The 18,360-nt window shown below is 47.6% G+C and overlaps 1 pseudogene; it reads left to right on the top strand.

Annotated features, from left to right (window-relative positions):
- Positions 1-10,010: 10,010 nt before the first annotated feature.
- Positions 10,011-14,047, top strand: LOC122915622 (annotated as a pseudogene).
- Positions 14,048-18,360: the final 4,313 nt, after the last annotated feature.

The following is an 18,360-nucleotide window of genomic DNA, read 5'->3' as shown; positions in this document are numbered from 1 at the left end:
GCAGTGTCCTCACTATTGCCCTGCCTTTCTTCTCTGGGAGGCTGCAGAGTCCACATTCCTTTTCATGATGGTGGAAGGGCTTTGCTGTTGCAGATCTTCATGGTTCTGGAAGACTCTCCCCAAAGTAGACTTGGGGCAGAAAGAGGACTTAGTGGCACTGAGCTAAAGTCATCTTGGAAGGGCTCTTTACTTGGACAGTTTCCTGTTCTCTATTAACTACACGGACTAGAAAGAAATCCACCAGGATGGTGTTGGTGGCTTCCTAGAGTCTGGAGCCCCAGAGAAAGGCTTTCTGGGTTAGAGCCACTGGACCAAGGGGCAAGCCTGCTGAGTGATGAGGACATCAACTGGGCCAGCAGGTAGAAGGCCGGTGAGCAAATTCTGAGTCAGTCCCTGTGGTTGGAGGTAAGTATCTCTACTTTAGACCCAGCAAGGCTGGTTCTTGGAGCTCTGCGTGCATTTTTATGTTTTGTGTTTTCTGGGTATCACACTGTGGCAGTGAGAGACTTATGAACACTCAGTGTTATCTAGAGTGAGTGATCTGGGCCGTTAGAGATGCAGGGGCAGGGACTGGGGCAGCTCGGAAGAAGGGCCTGAGCCTGAGATCAAGACTGTATGTAAAGGTTGAAGCTGAATGCGTTTGCTGTACCTGCTTCAAGGTGGAAGCCTTTAGCTTCCACCTGCAACATCACAGGTGATGTGGAGGAGCATGGCATTTTTCCTGGAAACCTGGGCCTTAAAACTGTATTTTGAAGATTTTATTTATCTATTTATTTGAGAGAGAGAGAGAGAGAGAGAGAGAGCACGCGTACACTCAGGGGGGACAGCAGAGGGAGAGGGAGAAACAGACTCCCCACCAAGCAAGGAGCCTGATGAGGGACTCAATGAGGGACTCAATCCCAGGACCCCTGGGATCATGACCTGAGCCAAAGGCAGATGCTTAACCGACTGAGCCACCCAGGAGACCCCAAAGAGTGTTTTAGAAAACCAGCAGAACTCACTCTGTCCAAACACGGATGCAACACAACAGAAAACAGATCTAAGGTGGTGTATTAGGCAGAAGGCTCCCGGCCAGGCTGTGTGTTGGGCCATAGCGCCCCCTGGAGGTCCCAGAGCGTCAGTTACTTGGATCCACTTCAAGGTCGAATTTTCTCGATAGGCATGAACGTGAAGACAGAAAAAAAATATTAAAGCCTCCACTAAATACGGTTGTCCACATGCTCCAGGAGGAAAAAGAAAATGCCTGGGGCCATCTCAGAAGGTTTCTGGGTGGGTATGCTCCAGCTTTCAGCCTTCCTCCCTGTTGACTTCCCCTGTTGTTATGGGAAAGACCCACACTACATGTGTTAGTTTTGCCTTGGGGTCCCTCCCACTCCCAAATCTAGGCTGAATTACTCAGTGTTGAATAATACACAATGGGAGTCAACACTTGGGCAAAAGAGTAGAGCTCCCATCTCCAGTTTCTAGGCTGGAAGAAAGAAAAGACTGCATGTCCCTTCCATTTTCCTGGTTGTCCACGCTTCTACTGATCACAAACCATCTCAAAGACAACCAGTCTCATGCTCATTGAGGAAGAGGAAGGGAACTATTTTAGCATGTAAATATAATATATATATATTATATTTACACATGGGACAAGAGCAAATTCCTTTTCTTATCGTTGTGGGATGGTCAGCAGGAAAGAAAGACATCATGTTGGAAGTAAGAGTAGGGTAAAGGGTGAGGGGAGTAGAAGAGGGTGGGAGGGGCCCATTTTTCACCTTGTTCTGGGTGAAGTAGGGAGATGGCCTGGCAAAGGCCAGTTCTCCAGGAGGCTTAAACTTCAGGGACCGTCATCCTCACAGACCCCTTCCAAGGCCTTTGATATCTCCTTGCAGTGTGTTCCCATGGTGATATATAATTATGTATTCAAAAGTTTGTCTTTTTCTTCTGAAAGAGTTATATCCTCTCTGGTTTTATGAGCTTCAGGCTCCCCTGAACCCCCAACCTCCCATAGGACCTGGAGTTGGGTAGGAACCATTCAGGTAAGAGATAATGAAAACCTTCAACAAAGGCAGGTCAAGGGGGGAATGAGAGGAACAGAGGAGAGAGATGCTTTCATGAGAAAGGACTGTCACTGACCGACCTGTAGCTCTTGCTGCTGGGGATTTCTGTCTCTTCTCTGGTGTCCATAGTGTTCAGAACAGTGCCTGGTACACAAATCCTTGAGTGATGACTATTTGTCTGGGAGGCAGAGGTCAGGAACTCATGACTAATTAGGTATGAGGGGGGTCATACAGGGTGCCCCAAATAGACGAGCTTAGCATGCCTTCCCCCGTCTCCCAGCCCTGCTTTGCCGCGTCACCTATACCCACTCCTGGGGTAGAAAGCATCAAGGCCTCTGCCTTTTTTTTTTTTTTAAGATTTTATTTATTTATTTGACAGGGAGAGAGAGATCACAAGTAGCCAGAGAAGCAGGCAGAGGGAGAGAGGGAAGCAGGCTCCCCGATGAGCAGAGAGCCCGATGCGGGGCTCGATTCCAGGACCCTGAGATCATGACCTGAGCCGAAGGCAGAGGCTTTAACCCACTGAGCCACCCAGGCGCCCCAAGTCCTCTGCTTTTTAACCTTCAGTGGCCACTTGGCCCGTTGGAGCCAGGTCCTTGGAAAACACCACAGGTGAAAAGGACTTGGGGTCTAGGGACTCAAGTAGGTATAGTTAATATAATAAAATATTCTTGCCTAATTATCCTTAGCTTCATTTACTTCCTGGGTAAGCCTGGGGTGGCGAGGGTCCATTGGTGTGATGGCTAAGTGTTTTAACAACCACCTCTCAAAAAAAATAAACCTGATTTGTAAACATTGGCTGATTTTCCTTAAGATTTTTATATATTTATTATTTGACAGAGAGAGAGACACAGCCAGAGAGGGAACAGAAGCAGGGGGCATGGGAGAGGGAAAAACAGGTGTTCTGCTGAGCAGGGAGCCCGCTGTGGGGCTCGATCCCAGGACCTTGGAATCACGACCTGAGCTGAAGGCAGATGCTTAATGACTGAGCCATCCAGGCACCCCTGCATTCGCTGATTTTCATGAGCTATGTTTCTGCTATGGCTCATTTCAAACGAGTAACGTGATGTGACTGGACTTGTGGGGAAGAGATACACACAGCAGGTTCTCCAGAGCCCATACGAACTGAAACCAGCACACCCCGGTGTGGGCCCGGTGATAGAAGCTCCCTACCACTTGAACAGGAGTGGTGGACCAAGGGACCCCCTATTCTGGGTCAGGCTGTATGTGGGCCTTTCTTTTTACTGGTGAGATTGCTTCAGGTTGGGTGAAATGTATGTAGATAATCGATTTGGCCCAAAGCCCAATTTTTAAAAAAAATTGTTCAAAAAATGCTGATTTTTAAAAATTAAGGTATAATGCAGTCATACCACATGTATACCTCGATAAAGTTTTTGCACATATATACCAATATAGCCCCTGCCTGGATTAAGATACAAGCCCTTTGCCACATCCCAGCAGCCTTTCGGGTTCCTCCTTCTTGTCAGTGCGTGCCCCATAAATGAATTTTCTCCATTCTGGGGTTCGTCTAAATGGTATCATGCACTGTGGAGTTTTTTGTATCTGGCTTTTATTCATTGTTAGATCTGTGAAAGTTTATCCGTGTTGTCATGCGTAAGAGTCTTCCCACTTCTGTGTAGTACTCCTAGTGCTGACTTTTAATAACTTTAACTTAAAGTTTTTGTTTTCATGCTTCTCATGACTGTTTCTGTCACTCATCTATCAAGCCGTGGATTCCACAGGTTGGCCTTCCTGGTCTCATACTTAGTCCCATGATGCTCTGCTTCTCCTTGGCCCTGACTCAGCCTCCACCACTTCCTCACCTCCCAAAACATTGGCCATACCCCTCGGAATCCCTTCTCCGTAATTAGTCCACTTCCTCCTGTTCTCAACATTTCTTTCAATGCTTCTGTCCTCTCTAGTCTTAACTGACACCTGCATGACACTGGTTATGGACTGAATATTTATGTTCCCCTGAAATTCCTGTTCTGAGCCCTAGCCCCCAATATGACTGTATTTGGAGCTAGGCCCTGGGAGGTGGTGGTAAAGGTTAAATGACATCACAAGGATGGGGCACTAATCACATAGGCTTGGTGCCCTTGTGAGGAGTGGAAGGGAGAACTCTCCCCCTACCATGGGAGGACACCGTGAGAATGTGGCCAGCTGCAAGCAAGGCAGAGCGTCCTCATCAGGAAATGAATTGGCTAGCACATTGAGCTTGGACTTCCCAGCCTCCAGCACATAAGACCATAACTGTCTATGACGCAAGCCTCTCATCCGTGGTATTTTGTCCTGGCATGACAAGCAGACAGCGCCAACACCCAAGGACAGCCCTTCTCCTGAGGCCCTTTTTAGCCCTGACCGTGTAAGTGTTTGGAATTTGAACTTGCCCTACTTTCAAGCTAATAAGTTAACCTGTTACTGGATGTGAATGTCGACCTGTTAATGGATGCTGGCTGAAGACATACGATTCCTAGATCAGAGACAATGAGCTTTATTACTCACAGCACAGCAAGTAATGAAAGCATCCTGTCAGCATCAGTTGCCTTGGCCTCCGAGTCCTCCAGGGGCCACACAGGGGAGCCCTCTGGGCGCTGTGCATGTGGTGGGCATGAGAATGGGGAAGCCTCCCCTTTTGTAGGAATCAATAAGCAAGCTCTTTGTCCTTGAAGCAACCTCAAGGTTGCTTGCTGCGCACACAACCTCGAGACCTACTTCAGGCACAGCGGTCATGGCCTTATATTCCTGGCATGCCCAGCACAAATGTACAGTGATGCACAGGGCTGATGTGGTTTGCCTCTCCCAACAATCGGCCCTGCACATTCTTGGCTGACTTGAATATTCACATGAGTATGCCACGCCATCCGCCACGCTGATTAATCTGATCACAGAGCCTGGGACCAAAGCTGCTCAATCTGTCTCATACAGAATTTAATTAAGTCTACTATCTATAGAACTTGAAGCATCAAGATGAGGCCACCTTTGAGTATTGGCTTCAACCTGGCCACCTAGTGTCCCAGTCTCAGTCACTAGTGAATGAGTCCCAAGGGCGACACAAGGGGAACAGTAGGTCTAATTTCAGATGGTTGGGAGATAGTCTAAACCCAGTTTACAATCCATTACAATTCTCACAAGTGACTTTTAGATTAATCTACCGACTTTTGATGTCACTGCCAATAATGATGGGAGGCAGTAGATGGGCCAAAAAGTAATCCCCATCCCTAAAGGAGAGCCATTCCATGGCCCACATACAAACATATGCCTCCACACACATCACCCCAGTTCAAGATTTGCGGTGAATTCTGATTGGTATCTCCATTGTGCAGATTGGTTAAGATTTGGGCGGTGTCACCAAATCGGTGCAGCCTTGGTTGCCATATATGACCCAAGAACACTCAGGCGACACAAAAAGTGTGTGCATCTGTACCTGTCAGACCGCAACAAGGTTGTACTGGATGGCGCGTTTGTCCAAGGTCAGGGGAGGGGAGGTTCGGCATTTCGGAGCTGCCATCATTGGCAAAGGGCACAACCGAATAATCCAGGACCTGTCATGGGGATGTGAGTTTCCTGTTTCCATAGCACGTGGACACAGGACGCCAAAACCAGAAGGGGTCAGGGTGACTGCTGACACATATCTCGTATAAACCAGGTGGTGGTTTTGCCAGGTTGCAGGGCTGGACTGGGGGAACACAGAGAAGGCCAGTTACCCTTCCCTCCCTGTGCCCCTGGCATCTGGGGTGCCCAGGGGCCTCTGCACCTACCTGTGGGACCAGTGTCCATTCCAGTAGTAGCTAGCACTTCGCCTTTTCTCCAGGCTTTCCCTACTGCACCCTGACCTGTTATCTGGCGGGGCCAGGTGTGAGTGGAACCAAATGCACAGAGACCACTTTTATCTCCAACCTTGGCCTCTGTGGGCCCACATAGGGGGCAGTGTACTCAACTACGTCATCATTACCTTTATGACCTAGGCTTGTGTAAAGCATTGGAGAGTCCAGGGGCTAAACGAGAGTGAAGTTTGAATCCCCTAGATCCTCTCTGCCAGGCTGACAACCGGAGGCTGTACCAGCTAGGCTGGCCAGGGGTTGTTCTTGGAGGACAAAAAGAAGCACTATTCCCAGGACTAATCTGAATCCCAAATCTTCAGAAAAGGGCTATATAACCCCCCCTTTTGTCCTGATCATTACTGGAGAAATGGCTGAGGGATGATTCTTGTCTGGGGACAACTATGCTCAGTGACCACATGGCCTCACTGAGGTGTGTGGACCAGAAGGAGAGGAGGGAGGTAGTCAGAGGCTTGTGAGTAATTTTTGAGGCAGCCATTCCAATGCCCAATAATATGGAATGCCTGCAGATGGCAAGGCGCTTGGCACGGCTGTCAGATACCTTGACTATGGGCCCCTTGTTGTGTGGCTTTTGCAACAAAGGGTACATCACTGTCAGGCTGTAGACAGTGTGAAAAGCCCAAACTTCACATGGCTCAGTTATAAGGGCCACAGAAATGTGGCCAGTCTCCTGATCAGATTAAGGTAGGAACACCATCACCTGAAAATGGACCCCCATTCAGAGGTAGTCAGTTATCTAGGAGCAGACAGGGGCAGTGCCCCATGCGATATGGCTTCTTTACAGTGAGACAAGCAGTCTAATTTCTGGGAGGCATCACAAGTTTTATAGTGGCCTCTGCAATGGAAACAGGCAGTTCTCTATTTTGTGCCCTGTCCACAATTGTGGCTGTGTTGCCATGTCTGGTGCAATGATGGGTCTAGGCAATGGTGGCAGGTGTATGGCCAACGCAGGCTGGGTTGGGCAGCCTGAATCCCGCAGGTCATACTAGAGAAGGGTCCTTACCATGGGCATCTCCATGAATGACCTGGGGTGTGTGATTGGCAGATAGAGCTGTTTCCAATTCACAGCTCCTGTGAGAAATGTCTTTGATCTGCTGGTCTCCCCCACGGGACTGCTAGGTCATTGACAACAAGACATAATGCAGTAAAAGTGGGCCACGTTTCATCAGGGGAAGTATCGGTGAGAGCTATCAGCACTGCCTTGAGTTCTGCACATTGAGCAGAATGGACATGGCTCTTTTGATTCTGCTGTGCTTGTACTGGGGTGGAGTGTGGACATCATCAGGGGTGAGTGTAGCCAAACCAACAGTGAACCAGGCAGGCACTTGGGGGACCCTCTGTGAATCGAGGGTCATCACGAAGTGATGCTTCAGGTGATGAGGTGAGGAAGGGAGTTCTCCCCAAAGGGATTGCCACCACCCTTCCACGTACAATTCGGATTATGTTAGGGACAGGCCAGCAGTACTCTTGAATAAAGCATTTCCATTTGACCGTTAAGGCGTTTTGTGCTCTTTTCTCGATAGCCGCCAAACCCAAGCTGACCTGTGCCAGAATGGGGGACGTCAGGAGTAAAGTGACAGGACCAGTACAGGATCAGTAACAAGGTAGTAGCAGGGTTTTTTCCGTTGTTGTTCTTTTTTTTTTTTTAAAGCGATGTACTTCACGACTTGTCCGGCTGGTGGCGCTGTTGTACCTGGAAATGGCCTTTACGTAATTGCAGCCATAGAGGCTATTTTCCTGTTCACCTTTCTCCTCTTGGAATCCTGTAGTTTGTTCCATTTTGAGTGTTCAGGAATCACTTGTGGACAAGCAGCAGCCTCTGAATGGGCAAATGTGCTGACACTAGGAGCACTCACAGCACAAGCCTGAACAAGCACCAATACCAATTATATTTTCAGCAGTCGCATCCTCAACGCAGATCATTGGTCTGAAGATCCCAGCTACAGGGTAGCTTTAATTTCCCTTCCCTACTGCAAACGTTGTTCAGAGCCCAGCCGTTGAAGTTGGGTGATTTTTTTTTTTTTAACCTTATGGAAAAACAGACTAAGGAGTTTAGTGTGTGCTAATCAGGAGCTGTAGCAACAGTGCCAGGAGATAGGAGATCATGCTATCCACCTCCCTTCTTTTTAAAAAGATTTTATTTATTTGTCAGAGAGAGAGAGAGAGTACACAAGCAGGGAGAGCAGCAGATAAAGGGAGAAGCGGACTCCCCACCCAGCAAGGACCTGGATGCCGGATTGGATCCCAGAACTCTGGGATCAGGACCTGAGTCAAAGGCAGACACTTAACTGATTGAACCACCCAGGCATTGGGAAATCATGCTATTCCAAGGCAGAGGGGTGGGGAGGTTTGGGGGCTCTTGGGGGGATGCGGGGGCGTGGAGGAGGGATGGAGGAGAACAGAGGGTGCTGGGGGGTGGGGGAGGCTAGCCCATGGGACAGCAGTGGGGACAGCTGGTAGGCTTTTATTTTCTCTTGGCTTCTGGCTATAGAGTTGACATACCACTGGCCATGTACCTCTAGTGTCAGCCCAGAGACCCCCTGAGCCCGGGGTCATTTTGCCCCAGTCCCACACTGCATTCCTTGGTCCCTTCAGCCATCCCAGCTGCATCTATTCACAGGACATGGTAAGGGGGTGACAGGCTTGGTAAGGTGACAGGTCCTACAGAGCTACAAACGTCTGAGCCCATCCCTCCATGAAGTTCCTAGCATACTCCACTTTTTCATCAAAGCAGCTGACAGGGGAGAGGGATCGGGGTGCACAGAGGGACAGAGCAGGTCCTTGCCAGCAAGCAAAGTTTTTTGGTCACTTGGGTTTGAATGGCTCACCCAAATACATGTGTAATGCTTTTGGTTCATGTTAGGTTCTGTGTCAAACATACCGACCGATACCATTTATTTCTGCTTTTGAGTCCTTGGACTCAGCAGCCAGAGCCATACTGTCACCCCACCATCATGACTTCCCTTCCACCTCCTGCGCAGATGAGAGTAAGCTGGAACCGAAGCACTGTTCCGGGGGCTTGTTTCAATCCTATCTCTCCCTGCTTCTTCTCATTAACAGGTAGGCCACTGGGAGGCCCTCACTGGAGCCCCCTCACCCTGCCACCCACCACTGCGGGAAGAGAATTCACTAACTATGCCAGGGAGTCTCCTCGTAACCCTTGGCCTGGTCCACAGGGTCCTTCCTCTTCCAGAAAGGCCACGTCTCCTTTAGCAACATCCTCACTGCCAAAACCATCATGGTCTGGCATCTGAATTTCTCCTGTGGATCAGTGATTAATTGGCCTCTTACAGTTTCCTGGATGCTGGCCAAGATGAGACTAAGGACTTTATTACTCAGGGCACAGCAAGCAGCATAAGCAGAGTTTACATCGCCTCCCTTTCCTCCCAAGTCCCACAGGGGCAACGTGGAGGGCCTCAGTGGATGCTGTGTATGCAGTAGGTTTGTGCTGCATCTGAGAGCACTGAGCCTGGGGAACCCAGGTCTTTTATAGCAAAAAATAATCAAGCCTGCTCTTTGTCCTAGAGGAAGGTATTACCACATTCCTCAAAGCTGCTCTGTCAGGGGCGCCTGGGTGGCTCAGGGGGTTAAGCCTCTGCCTTCGGCTCAGGTCGTGATCTCAGGGTCCTGGGATCAAGCCCCGCATCGGGCTCTCTGCTCAGCGGGGAGCCTGCTTCCCCCCCTCTCTCTGCCTGCCTCTCTGCCTACTTGCGGTCTCTCTCTCTCTGTGTCCAATAAATAAATAAAAACTTAAAAAAAAAAAAAGCTGCTCTGTCAGCACAAGCCTGAGAAATGGCACAAAGAACAGTTAGGGACCTCACAATCTTGGATACCCATAAAGAATGTGCAGGGACACTCCAAGCTCTCCCCATAGCTCCTACCCTGTGTCCATTTCCAAGCCATGCCTGTCTCTTTTTAATTTTTAAAAATGATTTCTTTATTTGAGAAAGAGAGCAGGGGGTGGGAAGGGCATAGGGAGAGAGACAGAGAGAACCTCAAGCAGACTCCCCTCCAAGCATGGAGCCCAACTTGGGGCTCTATCCCACCAGTCTGAGATCATGACCCAAGCTGAAATCAAAAGTTGGAGGCCTACCTGACTGAGCCAGCCAGGTGCCCCTGTTTTCAGGAATGGTTAGAGCAGTCAAAACATGGGCCCAGATCTACATTTTATTATGGCCTCCTTTTGCAACTGGACTGCTTCACTATGAACATACGTTGGCAGGGACAATGAAAGATATAGTTATCAGATATGCTCACCAGACTGGGTCTCATTTTGACAGAAGATTTGGATGGATTTTCGTGGCTTACATGGAGAACATGATATTGATAAGATACTGGGAACCAGAGGACCAGAGAACGTAGCCAAAATGGGGATTGTAGAGCATAACAATCAGTGCCAAGCAATCTGTGAAGTGATATTGTGGAAGTCCGCTGTTAGAAGGGTTGGCCAGTGTATTGAACTTGACAATGACTACAACACTCTGCATCCACAATTAATGGAATTAGTCTAGTGGATCTTCAAACAACTCGACAACAAAGGGTTTGTGGATGGAGGTGTGGATAGAAAGGCCTTGTGGATAGAGGTATGTCCTCTACCACATGTAACATTCCACTTTCCAACTTTGAGTCTCACCAGAAATACAAGGATGTTCAAGATCCTTCAATATGTGTAACTTTCCTTTTGGAGGAAGATGAAACTGTATCTTTGGTTGCTTAGATAACCACTCCCTAGACATCTTAGTAACCTTGTCCTGTGTGTTAATCCAGATATGCAGTATATGAAGATTAAAGATGTTTTTCAGAGGAAAATTACTGATTTTCACAGAAGCCAGATTATGAGCCCTCCATAAGATGGAGAGTGACTATGAGATCCTTGAAAGACTTCCTGGCACCTATCTCAAAGAGCAAGAGATATAGGCCCCTGTTTGACTATTTTGTGCAGGTAAGGAGAATGGTGCTTTTACTGGGCTTGCTGATGGCCATGTGTAGGAGGCGAAGGGCCCTGGAGTGGCCCACCAGGCTCTTTACTTTAGTGCTGATGATTATTGGGTCTGTGTGGACTTCAGCATCATGTGCAGAAACTTCCCCTGTTCGCCCTATGGATGCTTGAGGTTGTTTGACATCAGAAGTGACTGATTTTGGGGTGTCTGGGTGGCTCAGTGGGTTAGGCCGCTGCCTTCGGCTCAGGTCGTGGTCTCAGGGTCCTGGGATCGAGTCCCGCATCGGGCTCTCTGCTCAGCGGGGAGCCTGCTTCCTCCTCTCTCTCTCTCTGCCTGCCTCTCTGCCTACTTGTGATCTCTCTCTGTTAAATAAATAAATAAAATCTTTAAAAAAAAAAAAAAAGAAGTGGCTGATTTCACAGGACAGCCTGTGAGGGATGCTGACAGAAACATAAAAACATCATCAGGACCCTGAAAAAAGAGGCCGACTTCTTGTTGCCAGTACCTTCACTCACAGCTACCCTTCTTGCTGGAGGTTGGTCACTCCCCTCATTTATAAAGCAGAGTCTAGCTGGTGGAGAAGTTGGTTAGACTGGTTGCTGAGGAATTAGTGACCTGTGTTTCTGGGTCCCAGAGTTTGTACGAGAAAAGTGTTTAGGAAACTTGCTGAAGAATGCATGTGACTGGGCAATTTCCAGAAACAGGTAGTGGGGCACCCCAATCCCATTGTGGGTCAGTGATGACTTTGAGGAGGCAGTAAGCATTGGGTCAATGGCAGAACTTGAAGAACTGTTGGGAACAAAGATCTCTGATCTGCACAGAGAGAGCATTGACCATCTGACCATCCCTGCCTGCTGTGAAAATTGTTGCACCGCATCTCTAAAGAGTTTTACTGCTGGTTCAAGAGTGGCAGCATGGCCTATGCTCAACTTCATTATCATTTGAAAGCAAGAGGGAGTTTGAGGATGCTGAGACACTGACCAGACCAGAGGATGGGTTTACACTCTGGTGGCGCTGGCTATTGCTCTCTTAGGACAGTGTCTTTTAGGAATGTGATTGTGAACAGGCTCATCCTGGAGAGTGCTGGCCAAAAAATGAGCAAACAAAATAAGAATTATCTGGATCCACTTTCAATCATCCATAAATATGGTGCCGATGCCTTCAGATTGTATCTTATTAACTCCCCTGTGGTGAGAGCAGGAAGCCTCAGCCTTAAGGAGGAGGGTGTGTGTGATATCTTGAAGGATGTGCTGCTCCCTTGGTCCAGTGCCTACCGCTTCTTCATCCAGAACGTCCTGAAGTTGCAGAATAAGGAAGAAATGGAATTCGTCTACAACCAAAACATGGCTTAAGAAAGTGCCAACATCACATACCAGAGGGTCCTGCCCTTCACACAGGTACTTACTGGGTTTTTTGACACCAAAATGACAGCTTACAGGCTCTATACTGTTGTGTTTTGCCTGATCAAGTTCATGGATGTCCTGACCAACTGGTATGTCAGAAGGAACTGGAGAAGACAAAAGGGTGCAAACAGGGTAGAGGACTATGTTATGGCCCTGGAGACTTTGTTCAGTGTCCTGTCTTCCCTGTGCAGACTTACAGCCCCTTATACACCTTTTCCTACTGAACTGATGTCCTGGAATCCAAAGATGCTGACTTACCCTATTTCTGTCCAGGACAGACATACAACAGCGTCCACTACCTCATGCTGCCCTATGTTTGAGAGGAGCTGATTGACAAGAAAACAGAGGGTGCAGTGTCTTGGATGTAGTCTGATTGAATGTGAGTGAGTGATTTGAGACTCCAAAACCATTCTGATAAAGTATCCTTTGAAAGGAATTGCGGTTATCCCCTCAGGATCCGGAAGCTCTTACTGAGACCAAGTCTTTGGAGAAGTCTATCGCTGAGGAATTGAATGTTTGAAAAGCTATACTATCTTTAGACAAAATACCTATGTGACATTCCCCTAAGGGCAGATCCTGATCCCATGGTCCTGGCGGAAGCCTCTGAAGGGAAACTTGAAGGCTGTGATATGTCCATCAGGCAGCCGAGGGATGAGTTGCTGGAGGGCTTCCAGGAGAGGGACCATTGTTGCAGAAGGCAGAACTGCACGAAGCGGATGTTCGTCTCATGTACACCTTTGATCAGACAACAGGAGGGATGACCCTCGGATGCTCAGGCTTTGGTTCTCTTACATGGATGAAGGAGTAGCTCACCACTAGAAGCTTCACAGAAAGTGCAGTCTGGTTGTAACTGATGAAATAATAGTTTATTATGAAGCAAAGTCTGCAGGGAAGTATCTGAATGTTACTGAAAGCCACATGGAGTTCATACTGGCCACCATAAAGGCTCCCTTGAAAACGTATCCAGTTCCAACATTAGATAAAGTTCTTATTCAAGAAAAAAAATTAGGGGCACTTGGGTGGCTCAGTTTGTTGGGCATCCGACTCTTAATTTTGGCTCAGGTCATGATCTCAGGGTCCTGGGATCAAGCCCTACATGAGGCTCCACGCTAAGCATGGAGTCTGCTTGTCCCTCTCCCTCTGTTCCTCCCCCTGCTTGTTCTCTCTCTCTCTCTCAAGTAAATAAACAAAATGTTTAAACAAACAAACACAGTTAAAGGGGTCTGACCTGAACATTACACTCACCGGAAGATCATCCCTGCCTGGCCCTGCCCGTCCATAACATCCATCATAACATTGGTACAAATGGCAGCAAGCAAGGTGGGAGGGTTGCTTCTGGAAAAATCCAGAAAGCAATAGTAGGTTACATCTTTTAAAGCTGAAGTGTTGTCACTAATATTTTGGTGGAAAACATACAGAGCTGGCTGTCCTCCATGATGAAAGAGAAATATGAAACCAAACCGACTTACGGAGTCTCACTGGAAAAAGCCTTAGGATGGCAGCAGGGTCTGCCCATGCCGTGGTGGAGAGCCAGGCACTGGTCTCTGCCAGTGCTCAAACTGCAGCTCCTGAACAGGCATGGGAGAGTGTTTCATAGGAACAGTGGGTACTCTCCTACTGGAAACCCCACTTGGGTAGACTTGACTTGCAGCCCCCAAGGTCTTCTGTACGAAGCTGCCAAGGCATTCGACCTTCTGAGCAGGAAGCTAAAACTGTTTCTGAATGAGACTCACAGATGAAATGATGAAGAAATCCCCAGGAAGACTTTGAACCTGAAGATGTATGTTTCTATATTCCTGACAATAGCAGACTTCTGACTTTCATTATTAATGTGTTTCAGGCAACCTCCCCCTGGCACATACCTGTCCCTTACACACATACACTGAACACAGCCCCTTCAGGGGCATGAATCATGTGCTGCTTTTGGTCTAAAACTGAAATGGGATTGACCCATCATGTGACTTGGAACCTCCCAGTAACATTCACACTTAACCCCAAATACCTACCCAGTCATGTTGTGGGGAGGCTCACCGGAAAAAGCCTTAGGATGAGCTTTTATGCTCAGGTAAGGCTTTTACCTGAGCACTTCAGGGTTTATGTCTATACTTGAAGTCTTCAAGTGTAGATGGCGGAAGTGATTTAAGTGGCATAGTGTGTGCGTATACATTCTGTGGTCTTTTTTTTTTTTTTTTAAAGATTTTATTTATTTATTTGACAGACAGAGATCACAAGCAGGCAGACAGGCAGGCAGAGAGAGGGAGAGGAGGAAGCAGGCTCCCTGCAGAGCAGAGAGCCTGATGCGGGCCTCGATCCCAGGACCCTGAGATCATGACCTGAGCCGAAGGCAGCGGCTTAACCCACTGAGCCACCCAGGTGCCCCCCCCCTTTTTTAAAAGATTTTATTTATTTATTTGACAGACAGAGATCACAAGCAGGCAGACAGGCAGGCAGAGAGAGGGAGAGGAGGAAGCAGGCTCCCTGCAGAGCAGAGAGTCCGATGCGGGACTCGATCCCAGGACCCTGAGATCATGACCTGAGCCGAAGGCAGCGGCTTAACCCACTGAGCCACCCAGACGCCCCGATTCTGTGGTCTTTTAAAACTTATTTCAGACCTTTTGAAGAAATGGGCAGTGTTAAATATTTCTTTTTTAAGATTTTTGTTTATAATTATTTTTTAAAAGATTTTATTTGAGAGAGAGAGAGAGAGAGAGAGAGAGAGAGAGCATGAGCAGGGAGAGGGAAAGGGAGAAGCAGACTCCCCACCAAACAGGGAGCCCAATGCCAGGCTCGATCCCAGGACCCAGGGATCATGACCTGAGCCGAAGGGAGATGCTTAACTGACTGAGCCACCCAGGCACCCCAATTTCTTTCTTTCTTTAAATTTTATCTGTAAGTCATCTCTACACCCAATGTGGGGCTCCAACTCACAACCCTGACATTAAGAGTCACTTGCTCTAATGACTGAGCCAGCCATAGGTGCCCTGAGATATTTCAGCTACCTGGATTTTCTTAATGGAATATTTTAAGTCTCAGTAAATCAGAACAATAAACTTTCTCTCAGATAAAAAAAGAAATCGGGGACGCCTGGGTGGCTCAGTTGGTTAAGCAGCTGCCTTCGGCTCAGGTCATGATCCCAGCGTCCTGGGATTGAGTCCCACATCGGGCTCCTTGCTAGGCAGGGAGTCTGCTTCTCCCTCTGCCTCTGCCTGCCTCTCTGTCTGCCTGTGCTCGCTCTCTCTCCCTCTCTCTGACAAATAAATAAAATCTTAAAAAAAAAAAAAAAGAAAAGAAATCGGAGAATATCTTTATCATCTTTAGAGGAGGCCTTCCAAAACAAAAGCCAGAGCTTTGAAGACAAAGATTGACATGTTTCTTTATCACAGAGGATATAGGGATGCTGTGGGACATTTCAGTGTCATTAAGGGGATGGCGGCCTCTGCTCTTCTGCCGGGTCTTTCTTGCTGGCCAGAATATAGACATGATGGCTGGAGCTGGAATAACAGTCTTAGCTCTTGAATGAACTTGGGAATGGAGGCCTTGCAAGGAAGGGTAACAACATAAGGCATCTGAGCCTCTGACACCACAGGGGGCCGACCTTGCTCTGAACCACCAGCACTGAATTTTTATATCAGCCAGAAGTAACCCCCTCCCTTATTTGGGCCATGATTATGTTGTGCATTGTTCCCTGCACCTGAATCTAATCCTAACTGAGACACCTGGCCAGCCCCAAGTGCAGGGTCATGAGGAATGTAAGCCACTGGTTCTCAACTCTGGTCCACTTTTAGAATAATCCAGGGAGCTTTTGAAGAACATCAGTATCTGGGCCCCATCCCAGATTGTTACATTAAAGCTCTGACAGTTCGGTCCAAACACAGTTGTTCTTTTTTTTCCTTTCTTTTTCTTTTTTTAAAGATTTTTATTTATTTATTTGACAGAGAAAGACACAGCGACAGAGGGAACAGAAGCAGGGGGAGTGGGAGAGGAAGCCGCTTCCCACCGAGCGGGAGCCCGATGCAGGGCTCGATCCAGGACCCCGGGACCATGACCTGAGCCAAAGGCAGACACCCAACAGCTGAGCCACCCAGGTGCCCCTTCTTTTCTTTTTTAAAAGATTTTATTTATTTATGAGACTGACGCGCTACCTACTGCGCTAACGAGGGAGAGAGAGAGAGAGAGAGACACAGCAGAGAGAGAGAAAAAGAGAGAGAGAGAGAGAGTGCGCATGAGTTGGGGGGAGCAGCAGAGAGAGAGGCAGAAGCAGGCTTCCCACTGAGCAGGGAGCCTGACAAAATAGTATTTCTGGATGAGCCCAAGAGTTAGCTTTCTCCATGAAATCACACACATGATAAATTCACATCACCATCCCAATAGAGTCCTTGGTATTGTTCATAAACTCCTTTCCACTCTCTCAGTCCTGAGACTTGCACCAACCTTACTCACCACTCCTCACTGTACATCAACTCCTCAAACATGCCTGCTCTCCCAATCGTGCCCCAGAGAACCATGTTCATTCTCACCTCCACAGGGCAGGACCTGTCTTGTTCACATCCTCCGCCAGCTGGTGCATCCAGTTTCTCTCCTGCTTTGGGTGTTAGTTGTCAACTGCTCACAGCTACCCCCGAGAGCCACACAGGCCGGGAAGGTTAGGCCATGAAGGGCCTAGTGAAATGGGGAATGAAATGTAATTTCTGTTTGTGACAAAGTCAAGGGTACTACAGATAGCACAATTTCATTCTACCTTCGTAATGAAAGGAAATGCTAAATTTCAGTTGGAGGTGAGTAAGAATAAAGATGTGATTTTTGGATTTTCCCCATCCAAGTTCCACTTGTATTCATGGATGGCTGTAGGTTCTGTGGACCCCAGGTTGATACCCCCATACTAGAGGATTTGTAGGCCTAGGAAACCGGCATTCGATTCACTCAGCCTCACGCTACATGGTTAACAGTTAAATAGATTGTTTATCAGTTAAACAGTCCCACCCCTGCCCAAGAGACTGTTTGAGGAACATTTCAAGGGTCCTGACTAAAATTCCCCATTCTCAGGCAGTATCAGTGAGAGATGCCTTCCTGGGGACTGGGAAGGCCAGGAGAGCTCACTAAGCTCACAGGGAAGACACATGGCCTTTAGGCAATGATGGTCTCACCTTCTCAACTTGAATCACTTGGTACCCACCTTCATCAGTCCTTTTCACCCAGGGGAAAGCCACATGGTGTCATATAAGGTAGCTGATATTTGAAAGGCTGGGCTCAATTAAGAGCAGGATGTCTTAGGTATTGCTTGAATGTCAGGCTGGGCAGAATTTAGGGATGAAAATAATGTTGTAGTTATCCTCAAGAAAATTAATGTTTTCTGGGATGAAAATTAGATTATCGGGGTACCCGGATGGCTCAGTTATTTAAGTGTCTGGCTTTGGACCCGGTCATGATCTCAGAGTCTTGGGATCGAGCATCGCATAGGGTTCCCTGCTCAGTGGGGAGTCTGCTTCTCCCCCTCACTCTTCCTCTGTGCTCTCTCTCACTCTCTCTCTCTCAAATAAATAAAATCTTAAAAAACAAAGCATTCAGCTATTAAAAAAAAAAGAAAATTAGATTATCACCAGAGATTGGACCAAGATTGCACATCTTTCTTCTTTCCCACCCTAAATGTCCCAAAGTAACAAAAAATATAGATTTTTAAGAAGAGTAAATCTCTCACTTTTTCTTTATCGGAGTGATATTTGGAGGAGTAAAATGGTGGTGAATGGCAACAGGAGCATGGAAGTTGGGACTAGGGAGTCTATGGGAACAAGGTGCTGATACGCTCTAGTTTTTTGTTTGTTTTTAAATAGATTCCATGCCCAGCCTAGAGTACAACTTGGGGCTTGACCTCATGACCCCGAGATTAAGACATGAGCAGAGATCAAGAGTTGGTCACTCAAGCGACTGAGCCACCTAGGTGCCCCTGATTCTCTCTAGTTTTATTTCATGGAATAAATGAATGGAGATTGAGGAATAGTAGTAGTATACATTAATAAATTATATTAACTATATTATTTATGGCAGACTTATATCTACACAGCACTTTTCATTTGTTCAAGACTCTTAACCATTATCTAATCTTTAAGTCTATAAATCTTGGATGAGGTATATA

Source organism: Neovison vison, chromosome 8 (genome assembly GCF_020171115.1).
Source record: "Neovison vison isolate M4711 chromosome 8, ASM_NN_V1, whole genome shotgun sequence".
Taxonomy (NCBI): domain Eukaryota; kingdom Metazoa; phylum Chordata; class Mammalia; order Carnivora; family Mustelidae; genus Neogale; species Neogale vison.
The sequence above is the reverse complement of the archived record's forward strand: the minus strand, read 5'-3'. Positions and strand labels throughout refer to the sequence as shown.